At 33.8% G+C, this 19,192-nt stretch overlaps 1 protein-coding gene across 16 annotated transcripts in view; it reads left to right on the top strand.

Annotated features, from left to right (window-relative positions):
• The window catches only part of ROBO2 (roundabout guidance receptor 2), a 1,647,790-nt gene that overhangs the window by 1,283,726 nt on the left and 344,872 nt on the right, over positions 1 to 19,192 (top strand). The window lies entirely within an intron of this gene.

Below are 19,192 nucleotides of genomic sequence, written 5' to 3'. Positions count from 1 at the left end.
TTCTGACTGTATCTTAATTGTAGTCTTTGTAGTCATTGTAGTCTTAATTTGTATTTCCCTGATGACTAGTGGTTTTGACCATGTTTTCTTGTGTCTGTTGTCCTCTCTGTATCTTCTTTGGAAAGAATTCTATTCAGTTCCTCTGCCCATTTTTTAACTGGATTGTTTGTTTTTTTTGGTGTTGAGCTATATATGTTTTTTTTATGTATCTTGGATATTAACCCCTTATTGGATATATTTTTTGCAAATATCTTCTCATTCAGTAAGTTGCCTTTTAGTTTTGTTGAAAGTTTCCTTTGCTGTGCAAAAACTTTTTATTTTGATATAGTCCCAATAGTTTATTTTTGCTTTGATTTCCTTTCTTGAGGAGACATATTCATAAATATGTTGTTAAGCCCTTATCCAAGAGAATAATGCCACTTTTTAAATTAGAATTTCTAAATTTTCAAATTATGTGCTTTTATCCAATGGAAAGTATGGCAATGGTTTTTTCCTAAAATGTTTTTGTTTTTTGTTTTTACCAAAGTTATGTAAGTAGTTATAGTAACAGAATATTTGTTTGTTTGTTTCTAGGTCCTGGTCTGGTTCTTAATGGAAAGTTAGAACATCCAGGGACAAATGTTTTCAGCTTTATTAGTAAATCTCTAACATGGACTTTTTGTTCATTGTTGGTCACATCTATCCTCAGCTTCTCTTCACACCAAAGTAATTTTGTAGCAACTGCCATTTCACATGAACTTCTAGATTTTTTTTTCTTTTCTACTTGTGTACATTTGGACAAAGTTTGTAATTTCCATCCAGATTTATTCTGTTTTATTCAGATTTATTCTCAGCCCTCGTGGGAGTGTTAACTTTACATTTTTATGATTTTTTACCCATTTTGAAAAAGGCCTCTGCTGAGAAAAGTATCCTTCAGTTTCTGTACTTGATCCTTCCCGAGAATTCAATGTTTTTTTGTTTTTGCCATGATCTTCCATCAGCATTCAGAATCTGCTAGAACCACAGCTTTGCACTCTGATTATTTCTAGGATATAGTTGCACGTATAATAAGATGAAGGCTTTTCTCTCTTTGTCCCTTTAACACTTTCTGTTTCTTTGATAGTATTATCAGTCATTGTAGTGCTTCCGACAAGTCTGAATAGAGAGCCGCCTTCCCACTTAACTGTTAAAATAAATGGGGAGTATAGTTAAGATACTATATTTTAACATTTTAAAAATTAAAACGGCATATAGGACTATTGCTTCAGGGATACCACTGCATAAAAATCTCCTATTCCTATTCCTTCAGAAATACCTTGAACAATGAGAAAACTGTCTGGATTGATGATTGCCCGTTTTACTACTTAAATACTGAATTTAGTCAATCTGATGGAACTGGAATAAGACATCATTAAATAATTACTGTAATTCAAAAACCAATTTCTTCTAATGTGCTCCAAATGCTTCATTTATATTATCTGATTCATCCTCACATCCCATGACATAAAAGAAAGGCAGGCATCAAGTTATCCCCATTTTCCAATTGAAGAACGTGAGAGAGGGAAATAGAGTCATTTGCCTGTGGTTGCACCGGATGTCAGAGGCAGGAGTAGCAGAATATGTTATGTTTGCTCACTGCCAATCCTCCCCTCTTTCCATTAGTCCGTCTTCTCCTTATTCCTTAAGGTGTAGGCCATTAGGGAATTGATATTGTTGGGAGAAAAACATCTGTTTTAAAATTGGATGCTTTTACAAGTTTATGTGCTTTGATATAATTTTAACAAGTATATCATTGCCTACTTTTTTATGAGAGATAATATAAAGGTGAAAAAAATACACTTACAGAAATGAAATGAAAATAATAAATAAAGCCCTTTTCCATTTCCATTATTCTACGTCATGCTCCTTGAGACTTCAATCTCAATATGATGTTAATAGAACCATTAGATATGATTCATACCATACATAAGACACTTCTATTGACAATTCCATCTTGACCAGGGGTCAATGGATCCATTACAATGCAAATCTTACTGTATACTTTCCATCTAAATCAAAAGACTTTGGTCTTGTGTCCACTCTAATATGTTTCATGAACTAGAGTTCAATCTCAGATGGAAGTACACATCTGTGTTTCCCATACTAAATCATGCCTGTGTCTATTTGCTCTCATTTTAAAAGGTAATTAATTAAGTTTTGCATTGATAGACTACTTTGGAGTATTTAAAGAACTGCATAGGGTTTAAGGGAATCCAGGTTCGCCCGTTTAAAACATACCAACCCATAAGAAAAAAATATATGGATATGTATCTCAATATTTTTGTACATATAAAGTTGTCCTACATATTCTGTAAGATGTCCAGGATCAGAATATTTTCCAAAAGAATATCCAGACCCAGTCTCATAAAGTATAAGAGCAAACTGAGATTTCAACCAGCTTTTCAGATAAGTTCAAGAATATTTCATTAGGGCCAGGTATTTCTTTATACTTCCTCTTTCCTTCATGCTATTTATTTCTAAGCTGTCCCGACTTTGTCTCTTTTTCCCATTGATCCTGGGCATCACTCAGAGTCCTGCTATACTCAGTGCTCCAGACAGCTTATGAGTTGAAACCTATCCTTGATCTGCACAATCACTGAGCCTACTTCTGGCTACATTTGAGCTTCAGAGATGTACTGATCTCCAGTTACTCCTTCTCTTTTCTTTTTCTTAAAAAAAGGAAATTATAATTAATTATTTTTCATCAAGGTATAATTGACATATAACATTACATTAGTAGAGATCTACTCTTTTAGCAGCTTTCATATATGTAATACAGTATTGTTAAATATAGTCACCATGTTGTACATTATTTCCCCAAGGTTTATTTACTTTATAACTGGGAGTCTGTACCTTTTGACCACCTTCACTCATTTTATCCATCCCCTACCCCTGCCTCCGCCAACCATAATCTGTTCTCTGTATCTATGAAGTTGTTTAGTTTGTTTGTTTAATTCCATATGTAATCAAAATCATACAGTGTTTGTCTTTCTCTGACTTATTTCACTTAGTATAGTGCCCCAAGGTCCATTCTATGTTATCACAAATGGCAGGATTTCCTCATTTTTTTTAAAGATTTTATTTATTCATTTGAGACACAGAGATACAGAGAGAGAGAGAGAGAGCATGAGCGGGGGGAGAGGCAGAGGGAGAGGGAGAAGCAGGCTCCCCGCTGAGCCAGGAGCCCAATGTGGGGCTCGATTCCAGGAAGCTGGGGTCATGACCTGAGCCAAAGGCAGACGCTTAACCATCTGAGCCACCCAGGCGCCCCGATTTCTTTCATTTTTATGACTGAATAATATTCCATTGTGTGTATGTACACATGTATATGTACCTACATGTCTTCACCCAGTGATGGACACTTAGGCTGTTTTTTTATCATGGATATTGTAAATAATGCTACAGTAAAATAGGGGTGCATATATGTTTTTTTGAGCTAGTATTTTTTGTTTTCTTCAGATAAATATCTAGAAGTAGTATTGATGGATAACATGGTAGTTATATTTTTGATTTTTTGAGGAACCTCCATACTGTTTTCCTTAGTGGTTACACCACTTTACATTCCCGCTCACGGCACATCTCTTTTCTTATCTGTATTACTTTTCTTCTTGAACTGATCTGCTGCTTCTCCCCCATTTCTGCTACCCATGAGTACTTCTTGCTATAGATGAGGTTAAAGTAGCAGGGAGTTGGTTGAACAATATTGCATACATGGACCTTCCCTGCCCTAGGATTCCATGACTCCACAGTTCCACTATGGATCTCACAGCTCCCCTCCATCTTCCTTTCTTTTTTTCGTAGAGGATTGGGTGGTGTTGAATTTTGGGCCAGGCGGAGCTATCCATTAATCCCTGTTTTACCTCTTCTCACTCTGTGCCCTTAATCTTGCCTAACCCTCAGTTTTGTCATCTATAAAATAGTGAAAATAATTACCCACATCAGAGGATTGTTGCAAGAATTAAATGAAGTGATTTATGAAAGAGTCACAATGCCTACCTCAAGGTAGACACTTATTCCTCTTCATCTTCTTTTCCTATATTTTTTTCCTCCCCAAATACCCTGCTTTTGTGAAAACAGGTTGGCTTTTTAAATGTACCACCAACCAATCACATGACTACAAACTGATGAACTTTTCCAATATTCATACTTTTATACTTTTTCAAAAGTGTTTGCTTTTTACTGAGTACCAAGTACCACATATTTTTTCACATTTCAGATATAAAGGATATCCTCAGACCCACAAAGCTTTATAATTTTTTGTGCAAAAGCATTGAAATATAAAACAAATAAGAGTTTTTTATTGCAATAAAAAAACATTCAGAGATTTTTTTTTATTCAGTACATCTCTGAATGTTTTTTATTGCAATAAAACTAATAACTGAATTTACACAAAGATCTTAGATGATATCTGTTTTGTATGCCCATTCAAATGTGCCCAGGACTACCAGTTTCAAAGGTTCTCTCCACATCTAAGTGGTAGTCAAAAGAACTAGTTGCTTTCATGCCAATGGTCTTAATTTGTAATTGAACAACATCTAAAAATGCAAAGTACCCTATTCCCGGAAGTTCCCTCAGCAAGCCAGCTATTGGGCATCCCAGGGAATCTCAGCCGAAAGAAATAAGATAAATTAACGTGTTGAAGTTTCATCTTCACAGGTTCAGTTTCTCATGGGCATTCTGACTTGCTTCACCTGCACCTTAGTTACTCTTCAGGACATATGTTATCACTCTGGACAAGACAAATGTACATTTTTAAAAACTAGGGTGTTTTTTAGTGGGTTGGAGTGACCATGGGAAAAAATTCTACTGTGGAAAGATAGGTCACACCAAAATGAATAAGAATAAATAAAACAGTTTATTTGTAAGTGGGACTGATCCCTCTTGCTCATGCATTAGTGCCTGGCTACAGAAGAGTAGTAATTTATTGATGCAGATGGCTATGTAAAGTGCATGCAATTTGTGAGGGGGCTTGACCCTTGACTGATGGGCCATATGTTGTAAAGCCCCAGGGACGTCATTTGCCTCGGCTCTCTTCCTCTCCCCATCTCTGCACCTATGGTCCTTGTTCAATCGCCACATATTGAACTATAGACTCACTAACTCCCCCAATAAATCTCCAACTAATGGCTCACAAAGGCCATAACTTAACCCTTTCTACACAGCAGAGCACATTATTTTGCATCATGATCACACTCAGTGAAATAAAAGATAAATATTATATGACCTGTGTAGAACAGGAAAGCAAGTTGTTGTAAAATGCCATTCCCTTCTGGGTATTCACTGTATTTGGATGTAGTAGAATTGCTTTAAGCTTGCTGAATTATATCATTATTATACCATGTTATAATTACAGCTTACTGTTATAACATAATTCTTAAAGAGCTGTTAATGCACTACACTAGAGAAACATTTCGTGTTTTTTAATTAGCTTCTTTTGTCTGGGTTTTCTTTTTTTTTCCCCTAATAAAATATGGAACTTATGCTCAATAGAAAATGCATACATTTTAATGCACACCTAGAAGCAAGTTTTTAAAAAAGGTATTAGGACATTTATATGAAATAATGGGGGGAAAGTATAGCGTATGTTTTAAATACTGAGTGTGCTCCAGTTTTTTATCTGAGTCAATTCCGGCAGAAGAGCTTCATACCATCAGAGCATCAGAGTATTAATTCTCAACCTTAGCACTGGAATCTTCCCATATATATAATGTATGCTTTCTGTGGCTGATCATATGCCACCAGGGAGAAAACCATGGACACTAATACTAGAAAAAGTTCCTGTTCCTATATTGTGTTAATTTCATATTTTCCCATCAACCAGAGTAACACTCAAGAAATACTATCCAATGCCATGCTTATCAGTACAATTTGCCTTATTTTAGGAAAGCCAGTCAGCAAGCTGACACATGCTTGTACCCATCACGTGGATCAGGTAGGAAAAAGAGTGTGTCTTCCCTAGAATTCTGAAAGGGGTCTTAAGTAACATTCTGATATTCACTTTCTTTCTTTTCTGAGCACAATTCTTGGCAGATTTGGCAACAACTGAGAAGAAGCCAGAGTTGTGTGGGAAGAATGAAAGAGCCATAGATTCTAAGCTGGGCTCTAAGCTTCCCCAGGGCATTGCCATTCTATACAAATAGCAAGACATATCTGGCTATTTTTGTGCTTGTAGTAATAAGCTTCCTATAAAACAATTCATCCTCTGCATAGCTTGCTACTACAGTATTCATGGTGGGTGCAAGATATATTTTATATAACAGTTCCATCAAATATTAGTTAGGTATATAACATTTTCATTGTTGCCGTATTTGATTGCATCTCCTTTATTGGTATAAAAATATGTTTTCATACCTTCTTTATCAAATGAATGATTTTTCTCACACTGCATTGAAAATCCAGATCTCTGCATCAATTAAAGGACAGATGAGAAGAAAGTTGACTTACACATATGCTACATGAAAATTTTTCATTTTTGAGTCACTAGTCTTATCAACATGGACAAGTGATGTAGAAAAAATATTAAAATATACAGAAAAGAAGTCATTGTCTTCTGTCCTAAACCCAGTAGACTTAGAGCATACAATGCTGCCAGAAAGCAAATCAGCATAAATAAACCATGCATCCACAATTGAATTTCAATAATTTAAACATAAATCCTTTAGGCCTTGTTACATCTTTTTTCCACATGGGCTATTCTTTTGGATTTTGGCACTTCCAGCATTCATTTAGAATTCATTTGCAAGTCACAAGTATATAGGGTGCCTAGAAAACTCTAATAAACTATCCCCTTTGAGGTTATTGTTCCATAATATAAGGAATTTTAATGAAAACATGGTTAGCAAGGGGTTTTCCAAGATAAGGGGTCAATATATCTGCCTATAAAAGAGAACAACATTTTAAAGCAAAAATTTCCAAATTTCATACATCTAGCAATGCACAAGGGATGATCATCTATAATATATATTTCTGAGATTAATAACCCAAGCAGAGATGACTCAGTGATAGCATGGTGCCCACGTATTAGAAAAGTCTTGATGGTTTTCAGAAATTGTGTTGGCAGAAGAGCTCTTCTCTGGCCTGGTGTGATTTCTTCTCAATTATAATTTGGCAACTAGAATTCATTGTGTTTTAAAAATACGTGAAAACTACATTGCACATTATATTAATTTTAGTTTTTAAAAGCCCTCTAATTAAAATTTAGACATAGCAACAAATGGCACATGAAACATTTCAAAATACAAAGATATAAAATTGTTTTAAATTTAATGTCAAGCTTTAGGAAGTTGAACTGTGTCAACAAAAGTTGGGATAAATGAGGATTAAGTATGTACCTTCATTTATTCCATGTTTTATATCACTTTTCTTTTCCCAGTTCTTCCTTAGTTAAATGTAATGTTTGTATTCCTTAGAAACAACCAAAAATTAAGAACATTCTAGAATGTTTCTTTAAGAACATTCTTTTCTTTAAGAACATTGTAGAATGCTCAGATTAATATCATTTCCTAAATTAAACTTTCTTGTCTCACATTAAAAAGACTTGCAGCTTTTGACCTACTTTTCATGCTGGCCCACAAAATGCCAAGTAATCTTATTATCACCAGAGTTGTACTCAACCACATTCTGACACAGTCACTAAGAAAATGGAGTCCTTCCGATATAATTTGTTTCTTAGAACTATATGATCATCTGGTATTACATTGTTATACCATTGAACATATTAATTAGAATGCCTCAATGTTGAACTCAGTTGTCCAAAATATTATAACAATATAGACAAGAATCCCTAATCATTGATGTTTGAAAACTGCTGCTGATGTATTTACCAGTAATGCAAAAATCACATAAAATATATAAGAATAGTTACTTATGGGGTACCTGGGTGGCTCAGTCGGTTAAGTGTCTGCCTTTGGCTCAGGTCATGGTCCCAGTATCCTGGGATCAAGCCCCACATTGGGCTCCCTGCTCAACTTGCTTCTCCCTCTGCCTCTGCCCCCCCCCAACACACACCGTTCTTGCTCTCTCTCTCTCAAATAAATAAATAAAATCTTAAAAAAAAAAAAAAAAGAATAGTTACTTATGTTTGAGGGTTGCCTGAGTGGCATAGTCTGTTGGGTGTCTGACTCTTGATCTCAGCTCAGGTCTTTGATCTCAGGGTCATGAGTTCGAGCCCCATACTTAAAAAAGAAGAAGAAGAAGAAGAGTTATTTATGTTTGAAATGTCCTACAAAATATTTAAGCAAAATTTAGAGTTGTTTGTTTTTTTAATAGAGTTTTATATGATAGTTGATATGATTTTTATTTTGCACTTTTTATGTAAGAAATGTAATTTAATCAATGTACATGTAAGATAGATTTTTACATGTTCAGTCTTCAGAAATTTTGCATTCTTTGTATAAAAATATGCATTATGGTAGTTATTTTTATCTTCTACTTAGCATCTACAATAAATCAACATATTTATTGAGGAGTTGCTCTGTGTCAGGAGTTGGGAAGATAACAATAAACAAGATTACCTTCTCTACCTATAAAAACTTACAATATAAACTACAGTGATACTTACCTGAATATTTTCAATATTTCTCTAAGAATTCCTAAAAAAAGTATTCCAAAGTTGGAGGCTTTCCAGAAGCAGAAGGAAATGTACTGGTAAAATTATAAAAGAAAGATGAAGTAAATTATGAAGGGTGTGTTTGTTTGATGTTATACTTTAAAAACATGGCACAATCTCCTGACAGAAGCGAATGTGTCAAGCATTAACCTAGAGTATTTGGAAGCAACAGCTGAAGGATTAAGGAAACATCAGCATTGAGTAAGGAAGTAAGCATCAACTGTGATTAGATTCTCTGAAGTGTGCTATTTTTAGTCTTTTGCTATAAAATCACATCAGTAATTTTTTAGTGACATTTTTTATTGCCCCTGTACAAAACATAATGAAGTCAAAGATAGAATCACAAGTGAAAAAAAAATAAATCCAAGTACTGCTCAGATGTAGGCTGGTGTTCTTTTACTGTTGGTTTTAGGTGCCCTTAATTACATATTAACAAAGAACTTCCTTGTAGCAAAATGAGATGCTCCCATGGGTCCTGACTTTAACTTTTTCTTGTTGTTTCATCATGTTGAGAATTTTTCCTTATGGTTAACCAACAGCCTTTTCATCTTCTGAACAAGTTCCTGCAGCAAGAGGGTGTGAGTGCTATTTTTAGCACGCCTATGTGAGTGGGGTTCCTTTTGCCTGCCCTGTGATACACTTCCCTGCAGGGTGTAGAAGGAAGTACTTCATTTTGAGCTTCTCATTTGGGTTAGTAACACTGCAGACATAGTGCAGGTGGCTATAATTTTACACCACGTGAGTGAAAATGTTCTTTTTCTTTTCCTCTCAACCTTCTTGGTGTGATATCTTAAACCCATAGATGGGGAATTAATGCAGCTGATATTTTAAATTGAACCAGTTTAAAAAATCTTCAAAAAGGAATCCAAGCTTTCTAATCAAAATGAAAAATTGTTAGCGATGGGGAAAGATTTATAAATGTAGGGTTCAATTTAATATAAAAGTGGTAGCATTATCCATTAGGTACTCTGTTGCAAGAATATCTTTATCATAGATTATCACATTTTCATTACTGTAAATGTGGCTTATTTTTGTAAAAAAAAAACAAAAACCTTTATAGTTATTTATGAAATAAAGTCTTGTTACTTGACAATTTTTAAGCCATTTTTTAATTCAATTAATTAACATACTGTATTATTAGTTTCAGAGGTAGAATTCAATGATTCATCAGTTGCATATCCCCAGTGCTCATTACATCATGTGCCCTCCTTAATGCCCATTACCCAGTTACCCCATTCCCCACCCACCTCCCCTCCAGCAACCCTCAGTTTGTTTCCTATAGTTAAGAGTCTCTTATGGTTTGTCTTCCTCTCTGGTTTTATTTTGTTTTATTTTTCCCTCCCTTCCGCTATGATCCTCTGCTTCATTTCTTAAATTCCACATATGAGTGAAATCATATGATAATTGTCTTTCTCTGATTGACTTATTTCTAAGCCAGAGTCTTTTCTTGAAGTTTAGAAGATACCTGTAAATACTCTTGTCAGACAGACTTGAGCATGGATTATTCTTGCTGAAGTGTCAGAATTATGGCTGGATAATTTCAATGATAGCTGAAGAATATGCATAAATCTGAGTCTTAATATACAGAAAAACAAAAAATTAACCTAACAGTTTTACAAAGCTGTTACAAAAGTGTAGATGATGTATTATATATAATTATAGCAATAATGAAATTTTCTCTAGGTTATTTCCAGGCTCTTCCTCCCTATGGTTTCTATTCTTTTTGAGACTTTTCTCTTAGTTTCTAATTTGCCCTAGTGGTCCTCTTATCTACTCTTACTTGTTTTGTTTCAAATATTCAAACATTTTTGTGCCTTAATTTATACTGTTATTCGGTGCGTCTTTTTTTTTTAGATCGCCAACATGGCCATAAAAGATACTTTTTTGTAGGGCAGGATGTTTAATTTGTTTTTCTTTCTAGATGTAGGGCATGATGGAAAAAATTAAATACATGCTTGATAAGAGGCAAAATAAATCACATTAAAAACTAATATAAGCACAAATTATGAGATATACTTCTTAAATATTGAGAAAGACAAATAATTCTTTATAAAAATAACTTAGGAAGCAAAACTGGTGAATAAAATTATCTAATTATTTAATGTACACAAGGTAGCACTATCACTGATGCTATATGAAAATTAATTTCACCAGTTGTGATGGAATAATGCTTCAAATTAATCTTTCCACCCTACACAACTAGAAAACCAGACGAAATATACAAAACAGTGTTTTTCAAGTGTTGGATAGCAGGCAGTTCCAGGGAGTGATGTGTGAGGAAAGGGAAACAAAAAGATGAGTCTTGTAGTTTCTCTAGCTTTCTTCTTGGTGGTACTTTCCAGACCACTATAAAGGAGGGGAGCCCAACTGAGCCTGTTGGTCTCCCTGACATGAAACAAAGAGATCACAATTTGGACAGTTTGGTGTATCTAGCATTTGCAAGGTAAAACACTGGAGAAGAAGTTTTGGGGTAGAGGAAAGAAGAGTGAGCTCTGGAGAATTGCAGAGTGGTCCCCTAAAATGTTTGGCTTAGTGTTGATCAGTTCATAAATGAACTGATGAAGGAAATTACCTAATGCCAGAACATAGAGGTAGGAAGAGTTTCTGTTCCCACCAATGGGTAGAATCCTTGAAAGAGTAAAACCTTAGTAGTGGGGATAAATTAGCTTTACACTAAAACTGCTTTGAACTTGCTGTAACAGAGAAGCAAACCTCGAAAGAATTCAACTGCTTCCCTGTAACTTAACTGCACACCACAGTAAAATCTAACATTATTTAAAAGACTACAATAAAAACCCAGCAGGAAATAATTTAAAATTGGTTATGTTGATCATTCAATCATAAATTACCTGGCATGCAAAAGGCAGGAAATATGACACATATCCAGGATTAATATCAACTATTAGGAGCAATCCTAGTCATAGCAGAAATGATGGAACTAGTAGCCAGTGAAGTTGAAACAGTTATAAACAGGTTCCATATGTTATAGAAAGTGGAGAAAACATGAGCATGATAAGGAGAGACATGAAGATATAAAAAGATACATCTCTTGGAGATGAAATATATGATGGCTGAAATGAAAAATACATTGAATGAGATTAACAGTAGATGAGATGAAGCAAAGAAATCATCAGCAAACTTGAAGAAGTATTACATGAAATTATTCAGAATTAAGCATAGAAAGAAGAAACTGGGGGAGAAATGAACAGAGTATTATTTGATAGTGGGACAATACCAAGCAATCTAGTGTATATGTAATTAGAGTTACATAAGTAGAAAAGTAAAAGAAGGATGGAACAAATAGTGAAGAAAATAATAGCTGGAAATTTTCCTAATTTAATGAAAACTATGAACTGACAGATTTAAAGGAGCTCAACAAACCTGAAGCAGTATACCTCTAAAGAAAACCATGTCAAGGCACATTTTAATCAAATTATTGAAAGTGTATCATTAAGAGAAGAAACTTAAAGGAATCTACAGGTAAAGACACAATCCTTAAAAAGGAACAATGATAAGAATTAGAGTAATTTCTCCCCATAAATTATAAAGCTATGTGACAGTGGATGACTTCTTTAAATTACTGAAATAAATATTCTTTACCCAAACAATTATTGAAAACAACAAAGATGGAGGACTTACATATCTGATTTCCAGTCTTACTGTAAAGCTGCAGTAAGCAAGATTGTGTAATAGTAATATGATGATAGACATAAAGACAAATGGAATAGAATAGAATCCAGAAATAGGTCCACATACATATGGTTAATTGATTTTTGACAAATGTGTAAAGGCTATTCAATGTAGGAAAGAATAGTCTTTTCAACAAATAGTTCTGCCATACATAAATAAAATTAGCTGATTTATTAATTAATTTTAAAAGCAAATTTAAAAACCTTTACCATTACACCATTACACCATTACCCTACACACATATTAACTCAAAATGGATTCTAAGTTAAATGAAAGAGCTTAACACTGTAGCATTAAAAAAGAGAGAGAGAGAGAGAGAATCAAGTGATCTTGGGGTAAACAAAGATTGTTTATAAGTTGTTACTAATAGAAAAGATGGGTTAGAATTCAGAAAAATTAAACACTTGCTGTTCAAAGGACTATTTTTAAAACATATATCTACTCTTACATCTCAATAAGAAGAAAACATGCAACTCAATTAATTTTTTTAATTTGTATAGGCAGTTTACCAAAGAATACCTATGAATAGCACATAAGTACATGAAAAGGTACTCACTCTTGTCATTAGGGATGATTAAATTAAACCACAATGAAATATTCTGCACACCCACTAAATTAGCTGAGACTGACTAAGACTAAGACTAAGACTTAGACTAAGACTGACAATATCAAGTGTTATTGAGGATTTGGAGCAACTGGAACTCTGATACATTGTTGATGGGAAGGCAAAACAATACAGCTTAGATATTTGGCAGTTGCTCGTAAAGCACACTCTTACCATATGATCCAACACTTCCACTTGTAGATATTTATGCATGAGAAATGTTGATTATGTCTATGCATACAGTTTTTTAAATAACCACTTTAATCATCATGGTAAGGAACTAGAAGTAGCCCAAGTATCCATAAATGGGTGCATGAACAAATTGCAGTGTACCCATGCAATGGAATACTACAGAGCAATAAAAAGAATGAATCGGTGATTCAGAATGATAACAGAAGACTATTAAAAACGTATGCTGAATAAAAGAAGCCAGATTCAAGAAATTACATGCTTTATGGTTATTTATATAAACGTTTGGAAGAGGTAAAACTGTACTGAGGGAAAGCTGATCAGTGGTTTTCAGGAGCTGGGTTTCAGGGAGAGGAATAACTGCAAAGCTCAAAGGGGAACTTTGTGGTGTTGATGGAAATGTTCTTCATTGCAACTGCCTCATGAGTATTGTGATTACATCACACTATAGAAATTTCAAGACCCATCCAATTCTTTATTAGAATTGGTTAATTTTATTGCATGAAAATTATATCCAAATAGGGTTTTAAAAACTTTTATTTCACTTTCATGTCAATCCTCTCTAAGTAATTTGACAAATTTTTTTCTGATATTTCCTATAAGTTAAAGCTATACTAAAATTTTATTAATGAAGTTATTAATGGAATAATTTATAGTCCTACTATATGCCTCTGGTTGCTATGTGAGCATTTGAGTAGAATAAATTGAAGTATAAATTTTTAACCAAACTAAACACCTTTTTTCCAAGAAAAATTTATCACACAAGTGCATATAAAATACATGTGTTCATATCCAAATTTGCATATAAAGTGTTGTGGGAAAATCAGGAAGCATATGGTCTTTTTTTCTTTTTTATTGTCTAAGAAGCAGTAAAGCCAAATAACTTGGCATGATTCTTACAGTTTCACTCTTTTAAACGGCTTTATTGTCAGGCAGATGGGGAGTGCTAGCCACTTACTAAAATTACACTTGTATATATTGTAAGAATGTTTTATATTTATTCATGAAAATAAAATTTTTAGATTTGGCATTTAAAACTAGCAAAACCTATCTGTCATAGGGTTGAGTAACAACTGTACCTTCACTTCCCAACCACTTTGAAATATGTTGCAGCATGGATGGCTGCCTAATGAATATTCTGAGATCCAGGTTCATTTTAATGATGTTTTTAAAAGCTCTCCATCTTGAAAAATAAAAGAAAATCACAGGCTAGTGATTGAAATAGATACAGAGAATGAATTTTAAGATGTAGCATCTCTTTCAGATTGTTTTGGTAAACATCATCATATTTCTCTTATTAAGTATATTTTCCCCTTCTATGAACAATTTAAAAATTAGTGCTTAGAATGAAGAGTCATACAGCATCATTCTGTGGATAAATAAACTTAGTCAAAGAGATGAATTTAAAGTCACATGTGACAGAGTAGACAATTAAAATATTCTTCTGTTTCGGGTTAGAATGAAAAGAAAGATCGATTTAAAAATAAAAGTTGCATATCTATATGCATCAGGATTTGGTGCTAAGAATTTGAACAAGTCGAGGATGGTATTATTTTATGTATCTAAAAATGTATTGAGACGTGGATATTTTTCAGTTAACTATCTGAATTACTGATAACTGTCTTGGATTCACATTGCAGTTAGAGAAGTAACTGAAGGACTTGATAAAGGACATTTTGAAAATCTAGAATTCCTACTTGAGACATGAAAATACATCTCATAATTCAATAGATAGATGGATACACACACACACACACACACACACACACACACACACACAGCAACCAACCAACATAGATAATTGACTTTGAGAACGTGTTTTATTTTTAAGATTTTATTTATTTATTTGTCAGAGAGAGAGAGCAAGCGAGAGAACACAAGCAGGGGGAGTTGGAGAGGGAGAAGCAGGCTTCCCGCTGAGCAGGGAGCCTGATGTAGGACTTGATCCCAGGACCCTGGGATTATGACCTGAGCCGAAGGCAGATGCTTAACTGACTGAGCCACCCAGGTGTCCCACTTGGTTTGTCTTGAAGACAAAAATTTTTATCTATCATCTATCTATCTATCTATCTATCTATCTATCTATCTATCTATCTATCTATCTAATCTATCATCTATCTATCTTAAAAGATTTATATTTTAGAGAGAGAAAGTATGCACACATGAGTGGGGGAGGGGCATAGAGAGAGAGAGAGAATCTCAAGCAGACTCCCCATTGAGTGTGGAGCCTGTCATGGGGCTCAATCCAAACACCCTGAAATCATGACCTGAACCAAAAATCAAGAGTCAGATGCTTAACCAACTAAGCTTCCTAGGTGTCCCTGAAGACAAAATTTTAGACACAGCTCTGAGGAGACATTGTATGTGATGAGGCAATTTTTATAAACTTGAAGTCAAAACTAAATTTTCTGCCATTCAAATCTATTATATGTCAAAACCTTTTCAGGTAAACTTCAGGCAGAATGTTAGCATCTCATAATGCCAGATCACTGAGGAATTTGAGTGTATGCAGAGAACCTGCCAAAATATAAAGAGTACGTTGTCTGAATAATCATTAATATTGTGTCTAAAGATTTGTGTTTCCCCTGTTTCTCTTCCTAGCAGAGTTGCTCTGCACTTGCAGTTGTAAGAGCCATTAGTGAAGAAATAGAACACTTAAAAAAACTGGTATATAAAGCAAGTATCTTCAGGGTTTTTTTTCATGCATCCATTCTTTATCTTAGTTTACCCCTGTTTTATTAATTCTTTTCCCCCATACTAACAGTACTGAAATTATGATTCTTAGCCACATAACAACATAATAAAGTTTTATAGTATAAATTGCCAAAAAAAATATTGGTGCAAGAGTTTGCCAGGGCCACAGTTTGGTATACAATACGATATAAAATATGACCTAAAAGCTATTTTCTCCTAATTTTTCTCTAGATGAAATACCAGAAGTGATATAGTATTTGAAAGTGTTGTTTTAAATTGCTCTTGTTCTTTGGGAATTTCACCTCTGTCTACAGGAAGTTATTAAAGTAGACTGAAGCATGTGTTTCGTAAAGGATAGTATCTAGTTGTTTTTTCCTTTGTATATGGTGCAGTGGAGATACTGTATGAGTTGTGCAAACATACCCATGCACTACTGATACATTATATAATTTGAATCATTTCACAATCAAAAAGAGTTTGTGAAATCCCTAGACATTCTATATAAAAGTTGTGTATGCTCCTCAGGTTCACTCTCTCCATACATTTTAATTGTATCCATGTTTTTTGAGGTGTGTTCCTTTGTGTCAGTTGCTAACAGATTGCAAAACAAAAACACAAACAAAAACAAAAAAAAACCCCGGTATCCATAACATAGCATTTTTCACTTTTTTTTTCATTATCACCCCTGAAAGGAGTTTTTTTCAACAATTTTTCCTAATTGTTATCCCTATAAAATTTTAGTACTACAGATAAACTCTATATCTGCTTATGTACTGTATGTATAGCTGTGCCATTATATGTAAAAAAAAAAAAAAATCCAATTTTTGCCTCCTCCCACCCCAGAAATCTACGTTTGCCTGTTGGGGTTGATATCTTCCCCATTCAGAATGCATGCTATGTCAACTATAGTTAGGACACATTCTCATGTATAGGGATATTTTTTTTTTGTCCTTCTGTATTATCTTTCCTGACCTCTGCCTAGAAATGCTTCAGTAATTATACAATTCAAGGGAATGAAGTTTTTGTTCATTTCAGAAAGAACATGGAGGATAGGAAGAGATGAGAATAAATTAGCCTCTTCTAAGCAGAGCTTAGGTTTTGGTTCTCATAATTGACATATTTAGAGTTAATATTTGCTCCGTGAGTGAAGGACTATGTAAATCCATGGAAAAGTCTGTGCAGATGGACTGACGTTGCCTGTCCTAATCAATTCCAGTAGCTCAGGTAGGCTCCCAAATGTTAATGGTTATTTGAGCGTCCTATATCCAAACTCAACTCTAGCCTTCCTATGTAAGAGACATGTAACTAATGTCTCTCCAAATCCTGTAAATAAACACATGTTCAGGGGTTATATCCTGGGCTGAAGAATAGTTTTACTAGGAAATAAATATAATGCAAAAACACACATACTGATTTTACAAATTATGCTAATTTATGTAAGATTGTTGATATGTGAATGATTAGAGTTTATGAATTATTGTTACATATGTTAAATATTTACAAGAAGCCAAGTACAATGCTATGAACTTTATATAGATTCTCTAATTTTATCCTCACAAGCCTATAGAATAGATACTTGTGTTATACCTATTTTATATGTAAGTAAAATAATATCCAGACTGCATTTTAAAGACTGGTTTTAATAGCTAATTTTATCAATGGCTATAATGTGAGATTATGAAGCGTTGACTAATTTGTGTTTAATTTTTTTATAATTTGAAAAAAAAATATATATATATAAAAGTGTCTTTCCACCTTTACTGTTGTGGAGATGTTAGCAATAAGTACAAGAACAAAATAGCCACCAGGACTAAAAAAGACAAACAAGAAACATGACTTAAACTCAGAACTTCAGAATGGGCTGTTTTGAAACTAACAACTGTCATAATCATAATCGTGATAACACCTGGCATTAACTACTTACTAAATCATCATCACCTTCACAACAGCACTTTTATTTTACTGAGGAGGAGACAGAAGGTCAGAGATGCTAATCATATTTTGGAGACTCTAGACCCTGATATTTTATTAGTGATGTTCTTGATCATTTTTTGGTGTGAGAGGTATGAAGGATAATTAAATAGTGCTCTCTGAAAACTGAAAATGTCCGACGCACAGATTTATCACAATATAAAATGAGTAGTGCTTCATTTATTTTTAACTGCTAAAATTTTCAGAGCTGTATATATTTTCTGGATATGACTGCCCTGAACACAGTTCTTTGAGGTTTAATAAAATGTACCTTTTTAATAAAATGTACCTAATGACAGCATTGCCTGTACTGGAAACATTATGCAAATGTATTGCAATGAAGTCTATGAGTTTAGTTAAGCTTGAGAAAAAGTTTGTAATTAACAAATTAGCATTTGAAAAAGACGTTTTGAATATGTATAGTAGGAAATTCTGCTTAACTTGTGGGGTGTGTTCATAATGATTACTTCAAAATTCATGCATATGCATTTTTTAACATGCAAATATTTGAAACCTTAGTGGACTAGTCCAGATCCAGCTCATTTGTTTTTTCCAGTTAAATGACTAAAATTATAAGTAAAGCATCATGAATACATATACTAACATGTGGAATCGTCTTTGCTCCTCTTTTTAATTTGGTATTTTCTTAAATATTAAGAACACAAAGTTAAATACATTCTATTTATTATGACTTCAAAGTAGAAGAAAATAATAATATTAAGAATAAACAGTCTTGGTATCTGTTTTTTCCTCCCAAGTATATGTTATGAACTAGAATATTGTGGTTAGGGCTTAGTTTGTTCTGTGTGTTACATTGTGCTTTTGGGGTTTGTTTGGATTTTGGTGTCTCACACACAAACACACACAGATATTCAATTATTAATGGAGAGTGAAAAAAATACCCAATGGCTACTTTTTAAAAAACTGCCCTATATATTTGCTTCAATGTAAATTAAAGGACATTTTCTTAACTATTTCTTTAAGTTGCTCATGCCCTTCCTCTGTTGAAGGAACTCACTAATTCTTGGTTAACTATCAGATATGATCTCAAATCTCTAGCACTGAAGGCTATTCTACAATACAAAGCATCTTTCTCACTGCTCATCAGAAGTTCCATACTCATCTAGTCTCTAGATTAATTTTATGTTTCCAATAAATGCATGATCATTGAACTTTTCCCTGCCACCACCCGGAAGTTTAGATAAACAACTCTTCTGCCAAGAAATTTTACTCAACTTAAGTCACGATGGTATTTTTCCATTGCTGAATCTCTACAATATTTGTAGTTGGTTCATTACATACCCTACACAACAGATATGTAACCAGTTATAATAGCTAATTTAAATCTATAGTAGATAAATATGTGAAGGCTTTGCCTTTCCAGCTAGAGCAGAGAAATCATGTCCTATGTTGGCTCA

This window comes from Zalophus californianus, chromosome 1 (assembly GCF_009762305.2).
Source record: "Zalophus californianus isolate mZalCal1 chromosome 1, mZalCal1.pri.v2, whole genome shotgun sequence".
Taxonomy (NCBI): domain Eukaryota; kingdom Metazoa; phylum Chordata; class Mammalia; order Carnivora; family Otariidae; genus Zalophus; species Zalophus californianus.
The sequence above is the reverse complement of the archived record's forward strand: the minus strand, read 5'-3'. Positions and strand labels throughout refer to the sequence as shown.